We start from the raw sequence: 15,703 nt of genomic DNA, 5'->3' as shown, positions 1-15,703 counted from the left end.
TTTAATGAACAAAGAGTTGCACTTTCTTATCAGTTTTACATATATATATTGCATATATTATTATTGTTTTATATTGAGTTGTTATCTTTTGAGTTGAGTAGAGCCAAGATAAGTTCATCATTACTCCATTTCAAGGTATATAGTTGTACTTAGCATTCTAGCTCGCATACTCGTACATTCAATATACTGATGTCAGTTGGCCTGCATCATTTCATGATGCAGACGCAGGTAACCAGGATCAACACGCAGTGTTCCGTTGATCCAGATTGAGCTCCACAGTTAGTGGTGAGCCTCATTGCATTCCAGAGGACATCTATTTCATTTTCTTAGTGCTTTAGTTGTAGGATGTTGTGGGGTCTGTCCCAACATCCCTCTTTAGTCAGTTTAGATGCTTCATAAAAAGTTAGTGATTCAGTTTGAAGTCGTTTTACTTGTTGAGACATAAGTGCCATTTTGGCAAGATATTATATGAAGTGTTGGTTTTGAACATGCTTTATTTCATAATTAAGTTGAATTTAGTCTTCCGCTAAGTTAAGTAAGCTACGCCAAGGGTTTGCTTGGGAGCTAAGAATGGTCCCCAAGTGCCGGCCACGTCCAGCGTGCAGGCTTGGGGCGTGACAAACTTGGTATTAAAGCATAGAGTTTAAGAGTCCTATGGAGTCTATGAAGCCCTGTGTGTAGAGTCTTGGTCATAGGTGGTGAAGCGCGCCAAATCTATGAATACGAGGCTACAACATTTAGGAATGTTTCCCTTCTTTCATATTCTTTTCGTGCGAAGAGTTTATCTCCAAAAGTCTCTCTCTAATTCGTGCTTACGCATATTTTTAGATCATCATGCCTCCAATAAGAGCAGCCAAAGGTCGACCAGTCCGAAGAAATATAGAGGAACAAGAGGTACCAAATGCAACCTGTGTGCAACCCCAAGGAGAGGTTACCAATGTTGAGTTTCGGGAAGCTATCCGGATGCTAAGTCAAGTAGTAACCAACCAAGTCGAGAAGCAGAGAGAAGCTCGATAAAAAGGGGTTGATACCTCAAGAGTTCGTGAGTTTCTGAAGATGAATCCTCCTAGTTTCACTGGTTCAAGCACTACTGAAGATCCGGAAAACTTAGTGAAAGAGTTGAATAAAGTGTTTGAGGTAATGCATGTGGTTGATGTGGATAGGGTTGAATTGGCTGCTTATCAACAGAAGAGTGTGGCTAGAACCTGGTTTAATGAACTAAGAGTTACACTTTCTATTTTGGGTTGGCCGATGATACCTACTTAGTACGTATTCCTTGTACTGACCCCTACTTGTATTTTCTTCGTTTTTCTTTTGTATAGTACAACAAGTGTACCATAGACTTTGACTTGCCCTCAGCTCTAGCCAGTCTCCAGCACATCAAATTTTTGGGTGAGCTATCCTTCTAGCTCATGTTGGATTCTCTCAGTCAGGGCATGATGTCCTTAAATATCGGACTGGGACCATCTTAATTACTTACTTTGCTGTCTCTAATACATTTTCTAGACTTGGTATATTAAGAATAGTTGTCCTTGATGTGATGACTTTTAGGTTTTGGTGTGTAATAGAGTTTAGAGGTTGATTTTATTGGTTACTTTAACAAGTTTTGAGCTTTTGCATTTTATTGTTATTCATAGTTGAATTATTGATATATGTCGGGGTTTAGAATCCTTGGTTCGCCCACTTACGAGGTTAAACATGGGTGTCACTCACTAATCATTTTGGGGCGTGACAAACTTGGTATCAGAGCCTTAGATTTGATGATCGTATCACACAAGGATAGGTCTAGTAGCGTCTTGTGAAACGGTACGGAAACGCCTTTAATTTTCTTTGAGAGGCTATAGGACTTTAGGAAAACTCATATTTTTTTTCTTCTTTCGTGCTATTACTTGAATCCAATTGGTATTCATGTGATACAAATTGGTGCCTGACCTTCTTCACTCTATTTTCACTACAAGAAACTTGACTTTTAACGACCATTTCTTGGCGAAGGGTAATGTATCCGGTCGCTATTATTGTAGTTTTAGCAACCAGATTTTTTTCCAGTCTTTATATGTGTAAATATTAATTTTACAGTAAAAAAAGACAAATAACCTGTCGTTAAGAATATAACTTTGTGTGGTTAGTAAAAAATAACCTAAATAGAAAAGACCCAGTGTTTTTAACCTTGTTCAATTAGACTTCCCTCAGCGTAAAAAACCACACTCCTCAAACACCACAATGCCTTCCTCTATGGTGGAGCTTTGAACTCCCATTCTTCATTGCAACGACTTGCCTTCTCTGATGGCGATTTGAACTTGGACACCCACTCTACACATCTGGTGAATTTTTCGTGGCTTAGGGTTTGTTCTCCTTCTTATCAAGGTAAGTTATTGATCATTTCTTCTTGGAGTTGTAACTTTTATCGTTGTAGAATTTTCTTTGAAAATCAAATTGAGGACATTCAATTTGGAAATGTGGTAAATCCACGACCCTTTGTCTAACGTGACTTTCTTTCTCTTCTCTGTTTTTAGTGTTTTTTATCCATTTTCTATTTTTTTATTTATATTTTCTTTTTGATATTCGATTCTTACTGTTTTTGGGTTGAAGTTTGTCTTTTCTGAACAATTTTAGGCTCTTTAGGTAGTTTTATGATATTAGGGTAATTTTTTTGAAAAATAGTTGAATGTTTTTTGTTGTTGAATGAAATAGTTTATCAGTTGTCCTACTGTTCATGTTATATATTATGTGAATTTGAGGCCAATTTGGCTTCTGTGTGATTGTTATATTGTACAAATTGTAGAATTTGGTATGTTGAATATCTTCTATAAAATACAGATGCATTCATGCTTAATAAGGATATGTTTGGCATATAATACTTTTTTCTTTTCAACTCTACAAGTATTAGATTTTGATAAAATTATATGAGTTACCTATTTTAGTGTATATGATTGATTCTTGATTGAAAGAATCACTGATAAAACATTGAGATATCGTTGTTGAAATGTCATACATATAGATGATTGTGAAATTATATGCTTACATATCATAGTTCTATTTACCTAGATTATTAAAATATTAAGTTGTTTATGAGCACTAAATCTTTTAATCGAGTGTCATTTTATATCTTGTGATAGTACTTCTTCCCATATTATATGTATTTCATCCCAAGTGATTTTAGTGGTAAAAACTATTTTTTAAGAACAACAATTGAATTTTACATTCAAAAAGCACCTTGAAAATCTTGATTTTGGAGTTCCATTATCAATATAACTTGACATTCCATGGTCGGCCGTTATTGATCACTCCAATCTAACGACAGAATATTGATTGCATGCTATTGTAGGCCCTTTTAAAGTTGCGAGTAAAATGAAAAAAGTAATACAGATCGAACCAAGTCTTTGCCTTCATGAACTCTTTGAAGATCACACAATCAACTTAACTCATGAAGAACTTGGCGTAGTCTCAGATTTGTCTATTTAAATTAGCTTGGCAGCAGGTGGTACTTCGCTGCTAGCATTGGTACCGATAGTTGCATTTGCATTTCATGCATTAGGACTCTCTGCACTCGGAGGTTGTTTCTCACCTTGTTGAGGTGATTGACATTATGGTATATCAGGAGTTGATGGCTTAGGCTTTGTTATTATAGGCCTACAGACCCTATCGAATGCCTCTGCTTTCCTTCAAACATCAGCTAACAAATGAACAGGGTTGTCATATTTTGGAAGAGCATCCTGACACTGACACTAGGTATTAGATTTTCTTTGGAGAAAACAATTATGAGGTGATGATTTTTCAAAGTCCATTTTGTGCACCTGGTGCAGGCCCCTTCCATGATAATGAAATTGAAAAAGGGAACCTCTCATTGACCTATAATTCCTGCATTTTAAAGGTTGGACTGAGAATAGCGCATTGCAGTGCACATTCTTTGGTCAAACAGTCACTTGCATTCATGGTGCGGTTCTGTTCCTCGCTGAAAAACATTGTCAAAAATCCTCATAATTGTAGGCACTGGAGAGCTTGACCCAACAACCTCAACTGCAGGAATTTCCTCAGTAGTAAGCCTAGCTTCAACAATAGATTTTTCCGGTGGTTTCTTCACTCTCTCCAAGATAGAGATGATTGTAACAACTAATTTAATATTATAAAGGAAAAAATATTTTTGACATGAAAATAAGATAATTTTAATTACTTGACAATACAAGTTAGTGTTGAATTACAATGTTAACATACAACTAAGTAAAAGAATAGTCTTTGTGCAGCTTTTTGGGATTAAATAGGAGATGCAGTTAACCCTCATAACATGTTCAATAAGACTGTCTATAACTTAAGAAATTATGGATAATTTATTGTTATCAGGTGCTGTTGGACAGTGATACTGTGCAAGTGTATCATTAGCATTTATGGTTACTTAAGTAGGATATGGTTATAGCTTTCAAAAATTGAACCTTTCACAAGTAATTTAATGTATTTGTTGATCTTTGATTGTCTTCTTAGTTCCACAATCAAACATATTTTATGCTATGAGTGCTTGATTCGTGGACTATAATTTTCATGGTTACTACTTATTTACCACAATACTCCTGGATTGAATAATTATGTTAGTTTACCATACAGATCTTTAAGCTTTTATTATTTACCATCATGACATTTGATTTTATTGGTCATGCTAAACATAAAAGGATAATGGAGAAAAATATATTCTACAAGTTTGAAGGAACCAAATAAGAATTAGACCATTTGTCCTTTGGCTTCCTTAGCTTTCGCAGAAGCTTAGGAGTTGTTTTGTGTGAGGTATAAGATATAACAATCTCGGGATGAAATATTGAATTATTTTATCCTGCGTTTGGTTGGAGGTATTAAGTATTCTTTGGTTATTTATTCCACTATCTATACCACTGATAAAGTATCTCACATACATGGAGGAATAACTATAAGAGGATAACTAACTCCCAACCAAATGACACATTAGTGTACACCTTAATGCAAACCCTATCAGACGGTTGGAACTATAATTTCTTAGGAATATGTTATCTTTATTCAATAGATCTAAGATGTTATAATTGTTATATGATAATTAGTGTGATGGAAAGTTACGTTCTTATTAAGTTCATTTACTCAAGATCAAGCATACTGTTGTTAGCACTTGAAGTATCATGTGTGTAGTAGGTGTATTGGTTTTTAAAAAAATCAATTTGAAGTCTATGTAATCTTCTACACTTGGAATTATAAAGTAAGTTCTCAAAAGGAAGAGGGAAGTTGTATAATTTTTTTTATAATGTGCTGTACATGAAGTAGAGTGACACTTCTTATCTTTCAAAATGAATATTGTCAAAATAAGATATTTGTTAGATCACCAGGTAGAAGTAGTTACAGTGATTGCACCACTTACATGCTCATTTCCTCTTTAATTAGTAAAGAATAGTTACTTTAAAATACATGCTGCAAATTCATAATGATTTAATTTTAGCACGTGTATTTTTTTTTCTTCGCACATTAAGATTTTTTTTGGTCGAGTAAATATTATTAACAACATGCAATCCTTTATTTAGTGCAGAGTTTCTCTTAGTCATACATTATATGGTCGAAGATGACTGCACAATTCTTTTAATATCGGCAAGTAATGCATCCTACAGTGTGCCACCTCTTTCAAACATGATCAACTGTATTTCCAGCACCTGCTGTCCACATATTCAAAACTTGTCTCCAGTTTTTATAGCTTGAAGGCCCAACAATCTTCTAGCTTGATATTACCAAGAGCATCTAAATCACCACAACTAACTGTTGACATTCATGAAGAAGCAAGGCGTCATCTTTGGGACTCCATTGATTCCGTAAGCTTTTAGTCAATTCCTATCCCCCCCCCCCTTTTCTTTGACAATTATTTTCTCAAGTTCTTTCATTTTTAAATTATCTATGTCTGCAGATTGATCTGTGTTTTATGGTGTTGTAGTAAACATTATTTTAATTTGTCATTTGTTCCCCCCTTGATTTTCATGTCCATACCTAATACTTGAAATTGTTAACTTAAATTTAAGGATGTGGCTAAATTTATAAAATATCTCAAAAAAAACATATAGTATTAATATACTCCGAAATGTATTTTTTTAAAAAAAATAAAATAGGTGAGTATGTTATATATTCAAAAGTGGAGCAACTTAGCACTATGGCAGTGCTAAGGCAGCAGATAAGTGAAAACCTTCTGTACATAAACGAAAAGAAGGTTTTCTACAGTGGAAGTCCTATCTTTGTAGAGTAACTCTGAAATCTACCATGTTATTTTCGTCTTTTACATCTTGTAGATTATATCAAACGTAAAAATTTATAGACGATTGTATTTAAGTTGTTGTACAGTACTCATCTTCCGTTAAAGACATCGCATTTTTGTCTTCTATAAAATCCAACATTTGCTGGCATGGACTGTGATGCAATACTAGGCACTCTATGTTTTTTTTAAAAATATTTGTACTTTATTACCTTTCTTTTTGGTTAGTTTTGCTTTTCACCTATTTTTTGGTTCTATGTTCTCTATCTGGGGAGTTGTCTTATAGAATAAATTTTGTTTTCTATCTTTATGACATACTTCCATTATGTTTTAGATCTCTTTGTACTAAATTATATGGATGACTCCTGTAAATTTGTGTTTTTTTTTAATTTATGGTTAATCTTGATTTTGTTGAAAACAAAAGTAGATAAACATAGTTGAAAAAATATATTAAAATTTTTCTTATCAAGTTGACACAAATTTGTTATTTTGACAGATCAAAAATTTATATTTGAAGAACCAACCTTCATCTGATTAGAGTGAAGTAGAAGTATGAGCAACTGAAAATGAAAGAACAAGTTGAAGAACAAGACAAACCTATTGGTTTATGTTTTAGGAATTATTTTCAGATATTCTAATTTATACATATTACATTTTTATTCTCTTTTGTAATGAGTTGATATTTAATGTCTTATAATAAGGATAGGAAATTTTATGTAATGCGACACTACACTTCGTTGTAATTTACTGTAAAATATCATATGAATAATCACAATGTTGATTATTTGGTCACTAGGTTTTTTTTATAGTGATCAATTATCAAAAATTGGATGTCACCGATAGCTGATAGATAATTAGCAATAGTATAATTTGGTTGCTAAAGACACTATCCAATGATTAGATTTGTCATCGTAAAAGAATTTTAACAACCAAAATGACAACTAACGAAGAGAAAAATCAGTCGCTAAAAAAAGCTACAACGATTGTATTTCTTGTTGTCACTAAATATTTTTTAACGATCGCATTTTTAATCCAGGCGTTAACCTTTAACGACGGAGCTTTTAACGACCGATCACAATCAATTTTTGTCCGATCGTTATAGAACTTTAACGACCGGAATTGGACTTTTAACGACAAAACTTTCATTCGCTAAAAGGTCATTTTTCTTGTAGTAAATTTGCAGATGATCGAAACTAGAGCAACAGTTGTGACAACACCAATACCAGCAAGACAGGGTACCACCCTAGCCTATTCCAGAGATGATTAATCAGGTTCTAACTTATCTCAGCGGGTTATCTGATCAGGACCACCCACCCCCAATGTTTAATACACTTGCACCTCAGGTTTAGAGAGTACAACATGCAACTGTTGTGGCTCCCCACATGGATGCATCCTTGAAAACATGCATGTTTCCTCGATTGACTATAGGGACTATAATGACTAGTGATCATCATGTTATTTTTATTAAGTTCTTAAAGTTGAAACCTCCAGTCTTCAAGGGTACTAAATATGAAGATGCTTATGATTTCCTAGTTGATTTTCATGAGTTGTTACATAATATGGACATAGTGCAGCGACTTGGTGTTGAGTTTGTGACCTACTAGTTTCAAGGGGATGTGAAAATGTGATGGAGGTCTCATGGTGAGTGTCGATCAATAAAGGCACCACCTATGACTTGAGCATCATTTTCTAGCTTCTTCATGGAGAAGTATATACCCCGAACTTTGAGGCACATGAGGAGATATGATTTTCTGAACCTAGAGCAGGGAAAGATGTATGTTGCAATTTATGAGATCAAATTTCGTACATTACCAAGTCAACCTTTTTCTAAGTCTAGATGTTATCTCCAGACTTCTTCATCTTCACAAAGACCTAAACTCGACTCCAGGACTTGTTATGAATGTGGGGAGGCTGGACATATTAGGAAATATTGTCCAAATCAGAGTTACAGATCCCTAGTTGTTAGAGGTAGAGGTGGTCATGGTAGAGTCTTTCATTATAGAGGACAAAGTGGCCAAGGTAATGGTGGTCATCAGTTCAGTCGGGGTGGTGGGCAGTTTGGAACTACTGGAGAAGCTCGATAGGGGCAATGTACAGACAAGTGATAGGGCCCATTGTTATGCTTTCCTCGGGAGGTCAGAGGCAGAGACATCTGATGTTGTTGTCACAGGTATTCTTATGGTTTGTGATTGCATGACTTCTGTATTTTTTGATCTTGGATCCATATTTTCTTTTGTATCTTCCTCATTCTCTACAGGTCTTAATTTGCATTGTATTTGCTTACCATGCCTATTCGTGTCACTATTCCTGTTTGTGAGTCTATGATAGTTGAGAAAGTGTATAGGTTTTGCCTTGTGACTTTTATAAAGAGCAACACTTATGTAGATTTTATTATACTAGAGATAGTTGATTTTGATGTAATTCTGGGTATGACTTATCTTTCTTTAAATTTTGCTATCTTAGATTGTAAGGTTAAAATCGTGACCTTGGCCAAGACTGGGACAGATCCACTAGTGTGGGACGGTGACTATATTTTCACCCAGTCCGTATTATCTCTTTTCTTCATGCTAAGAGGTTGGTGAGTTAGGGTTGTTTAGCTTTCTTGGCACATCTGAGGGATGATACTTTCAAAGTGCCTTTTATCGAGTGTGTTTCGATAGTACGTGAGTTTGTAGATGTTTTTCATGCAGACCTGCATGGTGTTCCACTAGATAGAGATATTAATTTTTTTAATTGACTTAGAGTCGGGGACTCGCTCCATTTCCATTCCACCTTATAGGATGGTCCGATCTGAGTTAAGTGAGTTAAAGTCCTAACTTCAGGAGTTGTTAGGTAAAATTTTTATTAGATCGAGTGCGTCTCCTTGGGGTGCTCTAGCTTTACTTGTGAAGAAGAAGGATGGTAGTTTTCAAATGCACATAGACTACAAGCAGCTGGATAAGGTAAATATTAAGAACAAGTACCCCATTCCTCACATAGATGATTTGTTCAATTAGTTACACGGTGCTTATGTCTTCTCTAAAATTGATTTGAGGTCCGATTATCATCAATTGAAAATACGGGCAACAGATGTGCCAAAGACTGTTTTTCAAACGAGGTATGAGCATTATGAATTCTTAATAATGTCGTTTGGGCTTACGAATTCCCCTGCTTTCATGAGCCTTATGAACAGAAATTTTAAGCCATATCTCTTTGTCGTTGTATTTATTGATGATATACTAATATACTCAAAAACCAGAAAGGAACATGAGGAGCATATGAAAATTGTACTGGGGTTGTTATGGGAGAAAATGCTTTATGCCAAATTCTCCAAGTGTGAATTTTGGCTTGATTCAGTGTCCTTCTTAGGATGCGTGGTTTCTAAGGAGGGAGTGATGGTGGATCTCACTAGGATTGAAGTAGTGAAGAATTGGTTAAGACCTACTAATGTTTTAGAGGTAAAAAACTTTATTGGTTTACCTAGCTACTACCGTCGATTCGTCAAGGGATACTCTTCCATTACTTCCCTGCTGACCAATTCGACTAAGCAGAATGTTCCATTTGTATAGTCAAATGAGTGTGAAGAGAGCTTCCTGAAACTCAAGACCTTGTTGACTACTGCACTGATTCTTCAATTTTATTGTTTATTGTGATGCATCTTATTCTGATTTGGATGTAGTGCTAATGCAGGAGAGAAATATAATTGCTTACATTTAAAGGCAATTGAAAGTGCACGAACGTAGATATACTGAAATCTAACATTAATTTGGAACACATCTATACAAGAGGTAGCACCACAAGTGTCATATTCCCTCATTGCCCCAAGTAGTACACATACCTTAAATTTTTGGGAATTTTTAAAATTTTAAGTTTATCCAAGTTTTATATTTCATAAAAAGATGCTCCATCATTTATTAATCCCAAGTTGACAAACTTGAGAAACCTATGAATGCACTCACTCAACTTATGTTCTATATTTCCATTTATAATATGATGCGTTTGTTGTTATATGACTCTCAACTCTCAACTCTCAAGTATGTAATAGTATTATTGCATAAAATTTGATGCTCCTTTATAAATAGGCTGAAGCTTATAATATATGAATTTATTTTTTTATCAAGAAACATATTTATTGTAAAAAAATAAAATAAACTTATAAATATTTTAAAAAATTTTAAAAACTTATCGTTTTAAATCATGTTTTTAAGAAAGTCAAATATTTTTTAACATTAGCAAAAACTAAATAAGTTCATCCAATTAAAAATGTCATGCGTGTATTTTCCTCCTAAAAAGAAAAAGCTGTAATACTCACAATTTCTTTTCAACTCTTTTTTTTTTTATATAAAAATATACCTTTACTCAATTTAAGGATCAGAAAAATGACGGAAACGTTGTTTACCTACCAATAAAACAATATTTGGTTAGAAGTCGATATACTTCTAAAAGATTCTAATTAAAATAAAATTGTAGATGGATTATGAATAATAAATAGAAAAAGTTGTTAAGGAGGACACTTAATATCCAATCCAATAAATAATATAATACTCAACCACTTTCTATAATGTCATCTAAGTCAACTTGTTTCAACATGGCCAAAAGAAATTAGCCAGACTTTCTATTTTTTAAATAGATATTGATAGATACTACAAAAAATTAAAAAAAAAAAAACAATGCCTGGTAAATGTTGGCGGATAATTGATTAATGAGTTTTGGTTTCGTACACCGTCAACTAACTAACTGCTTTCGATTTTTAAATATCAAAATCAACACTGTTTGACACTGCTATTGGAAGACTGACTCGAAGTGTTTTCCTGAAAAATTAAGTGTGGGGCAAATATGTAAAATTATTTTAAATATAATCAAAAGTAATTTTTTTCTGTATTAGATGTTTAAAATAGTCTCTATAAATAATTTTAATATTAAAAATATGTTGATGTCTATTTTTTTCGTAATTTGACTCTCAAAATTATTTTAAACATACATTGTTTATCAAAAACACTTATATCAATTGAATTTGTCAAAGACAAATTATCTTTTTTTTTTAAAAAAGAGTTTTTCGAGAAAGCTATTTTTAAAAAAAGTATTTCTAAAAATAAGTAGTTTAGTAAAATAACTTAAATTTGTTAAACAAGATATTTTTATTTCATTTAATATTCTGTTTGAGGATTAAAGAATTACTTAACAGGTTGATTCATCATGATGGTGAAAGAAAATAATCTTAATATTTGGTAAATAACGTTTAATTATGAAATAATTTTAATGTTAAATACAGTGGCGGCGTCATAATTTTTTCTAAGAAAACAAACCCACAAAAATTACTAGGCAAATGACAGAGAGCGGCGGCGAAGGAAAAGACTAAAGTTATAACTTTGACTAAATAATTTATTGCGTTTTTTCTCTTTTCCTTTATTGTGTTCTACTTTATTTTTATTTTGAAAAACCAATCTGAAATAAGCCCTTCGATCATTTCATTTATTACTTAAAAAATATGCTAAGGTTCTTTAAAAAGGTCTAAACGCTTAAATTACTAATATTATAATACATAGTGTTCATAATTTGAATAAAAATCTATTGGAATTAATGAATTGAATCAAATCAAATTGATTTTATGTAGGTCTGGGTTTTGTTAGGGTTTAAATTTTTTTAAAAATTGATAGTATTTGACTTGATTTTAGTTTTATTTAAAAAAACGAACAAATAACCGAACTAAATTGATAAATTATATATATACATATATGATAATTCCAATAATGGAGGTTAAGACTTGAGAAAATTACGGAGCATTTAGAAGAAGAAGAAGATTGTATAAATGTCTTGATGCAATGATTCTGTACATACATGCCTTTATATACTACTCTCACTATGAATAATTAGAAAGTATCTCTTAAAAACTTTGTAACTAACTATTGCCACGTCATCAACTAGTAACTAACTTTTGGAAACTCTAACTAACATAACCATATAGCTTGTTATTGCTAACACTCCCCCTCAAGCTTATAGTAAAAATACATTTTTCATTCCAAGTTTGCTTAGTATTAGATTATGTTGCTCTCGTCCAAGACTCTTTGTGAGTAGATCAGCAAGCTAATGCTTGGTGTTGATATGTTCTGTCTGCAATATTCCTTGATGGATTCTTTCTCTTACAAAGTGACAGTCTATGTCTATGTGCTTTGTAGACTCATGGAAGAGAGGGTTGTCAGCTATTTGTATTGCTGCATTGCTGTCACATATCATTCTCACTGGTACTGTTACATTGACTGCTAGCTCCTAGTATAGTCCTATCAACCAAGTTATTTATGTTGCACATGTAGCCATGCTCCTAATTTCTACCTCAGCTGATCTTCTTGACACAGTCCCTTGCTTCTTAGACTTCCATGATACCAATCCTTCTCCAAACTTCACTAAATAACCTATAACCGATTTTCTTGTTTCTAGACATGGACCCCAGTCAGAATCACAGTAAGCTATTAGTTGTGTAGTCTGTTCTGCTGGCATAAGTAATCCTAGACCAGGTGTTTCTTTGATGTACTTTACTGCTCTTAATGTTGCATACATGTGTGACTCCTTAGGACAATGCATGAACTGGCTAAGCACTTGTGTAGTGAAAGAAAGAACAGGCCAGGTCATAGTTAGATATAGAAGCTTTCCCACCAACTTTTGATACATTGTAGAATTAGCAAGTGGCTTATCATGGTTAGGACTTGGACCAGTCACATGTTCATCATATTGCACTGATGCGAGCTTTTTGTTCAGCTCAAATGGTGTATGAACATGCTTTGCTCCTCTTAAGCCAGTTTCAGACATCAGCTCCAAGGCATATTTTCTCCGTGTCATCAGGATGCCTTTGTTTGATCTAGAGAACTCAATGCCTAAGAAGAATTTTAGTTCCCCTATATCCTTTATTTTGAACTTCTTTTGAATGCCCTGTCTTGTGTTACATAGGAGTTTGTGGTTGCTTCCAATGATTAAAAGATCATCTACATACACCAATACCACCACAATATCACTTCCACTTTGCTGTGTGAATAAAGAGTAGTCATAATGACTTTGTTTGAACCCCATCTAAACTAGAGACTTAGTTAACTTCATGTTCCACTGTCTAGGTACTTGTTATAACCATACAATGACTTGTGCAGTTTGCAAACCTTGTGACTCTCCCCCTGCCTGGCAAAACCACAGGGAATGTCCATGTAAACCTCTTCATGCAAGTCACCATTCAAGAAAGCATTGTGGACATCCATCTAATATATGAACCATCATTTGGAGGCAGCCAAAGCAACCAAAGATCTAACAGTGACCATCTTAGCTACAGGTCTAAAAGTCTCACCATAATCAAGTCATTCTTGTTGACTAAAACCTCTAGCCACAAGCTTGGCTTTGTACCTTTCCATCTCTCCTAAAGCTAAGAACTTAATTTTATAAATCCATTTGCAGCTGATAGGCCTTTTACCAAGTGGTAGATCAACTATGCTCCAAGTGTGGTTACTTTCCAAGGCATCAATCTCTAGTTGCATAGCCTGTCTCCACTCAGGATTATTAACAGCTTCATAAAGGGACCAGGTTCAGAAACAACTGAACAGGCACTCAAAGCCAATCTATAAGTAGATGATAAGTGTTCGTAAAACAAGTAATCAGCTAGTGAATAAGAGCATGCAGTTGACTTGGGCTTAGTAACAAAGTCCTGCAGACATAGAGGAGGCTTGCTAGACCTACTTGATCTTCTAAGAGGCATCTCAACAGCTGAAGGAAGTTCACCAGGAGACTCGGATGTAGCTGTTCTTGCAGAATCATAAGAGAAGCAGGTGGAGATGAAGTAACTGGAGGTGACGAAGGAGGAACATAGTTCATTATTGGAAATATAGCATTTGGTGAGGCTTGGAGATGTTTGAAAGGAAACAACTCTTCTTGAAACACAACATGCCTATTTATGGAGAACATCTTGGCATGAATATCATATAGAAGATAGCCCTTTTGTGTGGATGAGTATCCCATAAACACAGTTGGAACAACTCTTGCAGAAAACTTATCAGGCTTCTGAGAACTAGCAACATAGCTCAAACATCCAAATACCTTGAGATGAGACAGGTCTGGAGGATGCATGTACAATTTCTCAAAAGAAGATTTGTAGCCTAGTAACTTGGTAGGGATTCTGTTGAACATATACAGAGTTGTGAGGGCAACCTCCCCCCAAAATCTCAAGGGTATAGAGGCTTGAAATCTTAAAGCTCTGGTCATATCAAGAATGGTTCTGTGCTTTCTTTTAGCAACCCCATTTTGCTGAGGGGTATACATACAAGTAGTATGATGTAGAAGGGTCATGACACTCAATAGATTCTAAAACTCAGTACTTAGGAACTCACAACCATTATCAAACCTGAAGGTCTTAACACTTGTGGAAATAAATTTTGAACTCTTGTGAGAAAGTTCTTTATAACAACTACTGAATCAGCTTTGGAAGCAATAAAACAATATCCAAGTGTATCTGCTAAGTTCATCTACAATAGTAACAAAATACTTCTTACCACTATGAGTGGGAACTTTATAAGGTCCCCAAAAATCACAATGAAGCAACTCAAATACAATAGTAGTTTATGAACACTTAAAGTAAATGAAAGTTTAGATTGTTTAGCTACAGGGCACACAGTGCAATGGGAGCAGTCTGTGAGATTTAGAGCTTTAAGGGACTCATGCATCCTTATTACATCAATTGGAGCATGTCCTAATATCCTATGACAAACATCATTAGAATTAGACTGATCAGATGCATTAGCTATATTAGTAGTATTAACTAGCTTCTGTGAACCTGTTGATCATCAACAAAAACTATCACTTCATTACAACACTATCTTCATTTGATAAGCTATTAACAATGACTGATTAGGGGTAAGTTTATTAGTATATGTTTCATGAGTGAAACCTATTGGCTTATGTGGCATGTCATGTGGCATCCACATGGAATTCAAATGGCGTTTAACAGATCTGTTAATGGGAGGGGTATTTTTGACCCTATAGTTTGACGGGAGGGGTATATTTGAGCGAAATGTAGTTGCAGGGTATATTTGAGCGAAATATAGTTGCAGGGTATATTTGAGCTATTTCAGATAGTTCAAGGGTATTTATGACCCTTGATTTAATTGATTGGTGTCAATAATTCTAACATGGGGAGTTAAATAAGTTGTAACGATAAAAATGTGAAATTAAATAGAGGAGTGTAGTTACAAATTTTTAGTGGTCCAATTTGTGATTTATTATGATATGATTAATTCATGCTTTTACGAATTAAAAATTATAATTGGAAGCCTCTGCTAATAAATTTGCAGTCCCTACTATGCCTGGTTAATTTATCGAGTTCAGAAAAAAGACTGTTAGTATTTTTTCAGTTTAGGAATAAATCGTTTTTCACTTTTATTAGTTTAAAAGAGAAAAAAAAGTATTTCCTTAAAAGAAGAAAGAAGAAAATATTGCATTTCTTTATTTTCT

At 34.1% G+C, this 15,703-nt stretch overlaps 1 long non-coding RNA gene across 1 annotated transcript; it reads left to right on the top strand.

Annotated features, from left to right (window-relative positions):
* Nucleotides 1-2,157: 2,157 nt before the first annotated feature.
* LOC107022578 lies at nucleotides 2,158-7,036 on the top strand. The gene is made up of 3 exons (XR_001457129.2): nucleotides 2,158-2,364; nucleotides 5,537-5,813; nucleotides 6,741-7,036. It is a non-coding gene; the product is annotated as an uncharacterized LOC107022578 (long non-coding RNA).
* The last annotated feature ends 8,667 nt before the right edge of the window (nucleotides 7,037-15,703 follow it).

This window comes from Solanum pennellii, chromosome 6 (assembly GCF_001406875.1).
Source record: "Solanum pennellii chromosome 6, SPENNV200".
NCBI classification, from domain to species: Eukaryota; Viridiplantae; Streptophyta; class Magnoliopsida; order Solanales; family Solanaceae; genus Solanum; species Solanum pennellii.
The sequence above is the reverse complement of the archived record's forward strand: the minus strand, read 5'-3'. Positions and strand labels throughout refer to the sequence as shown.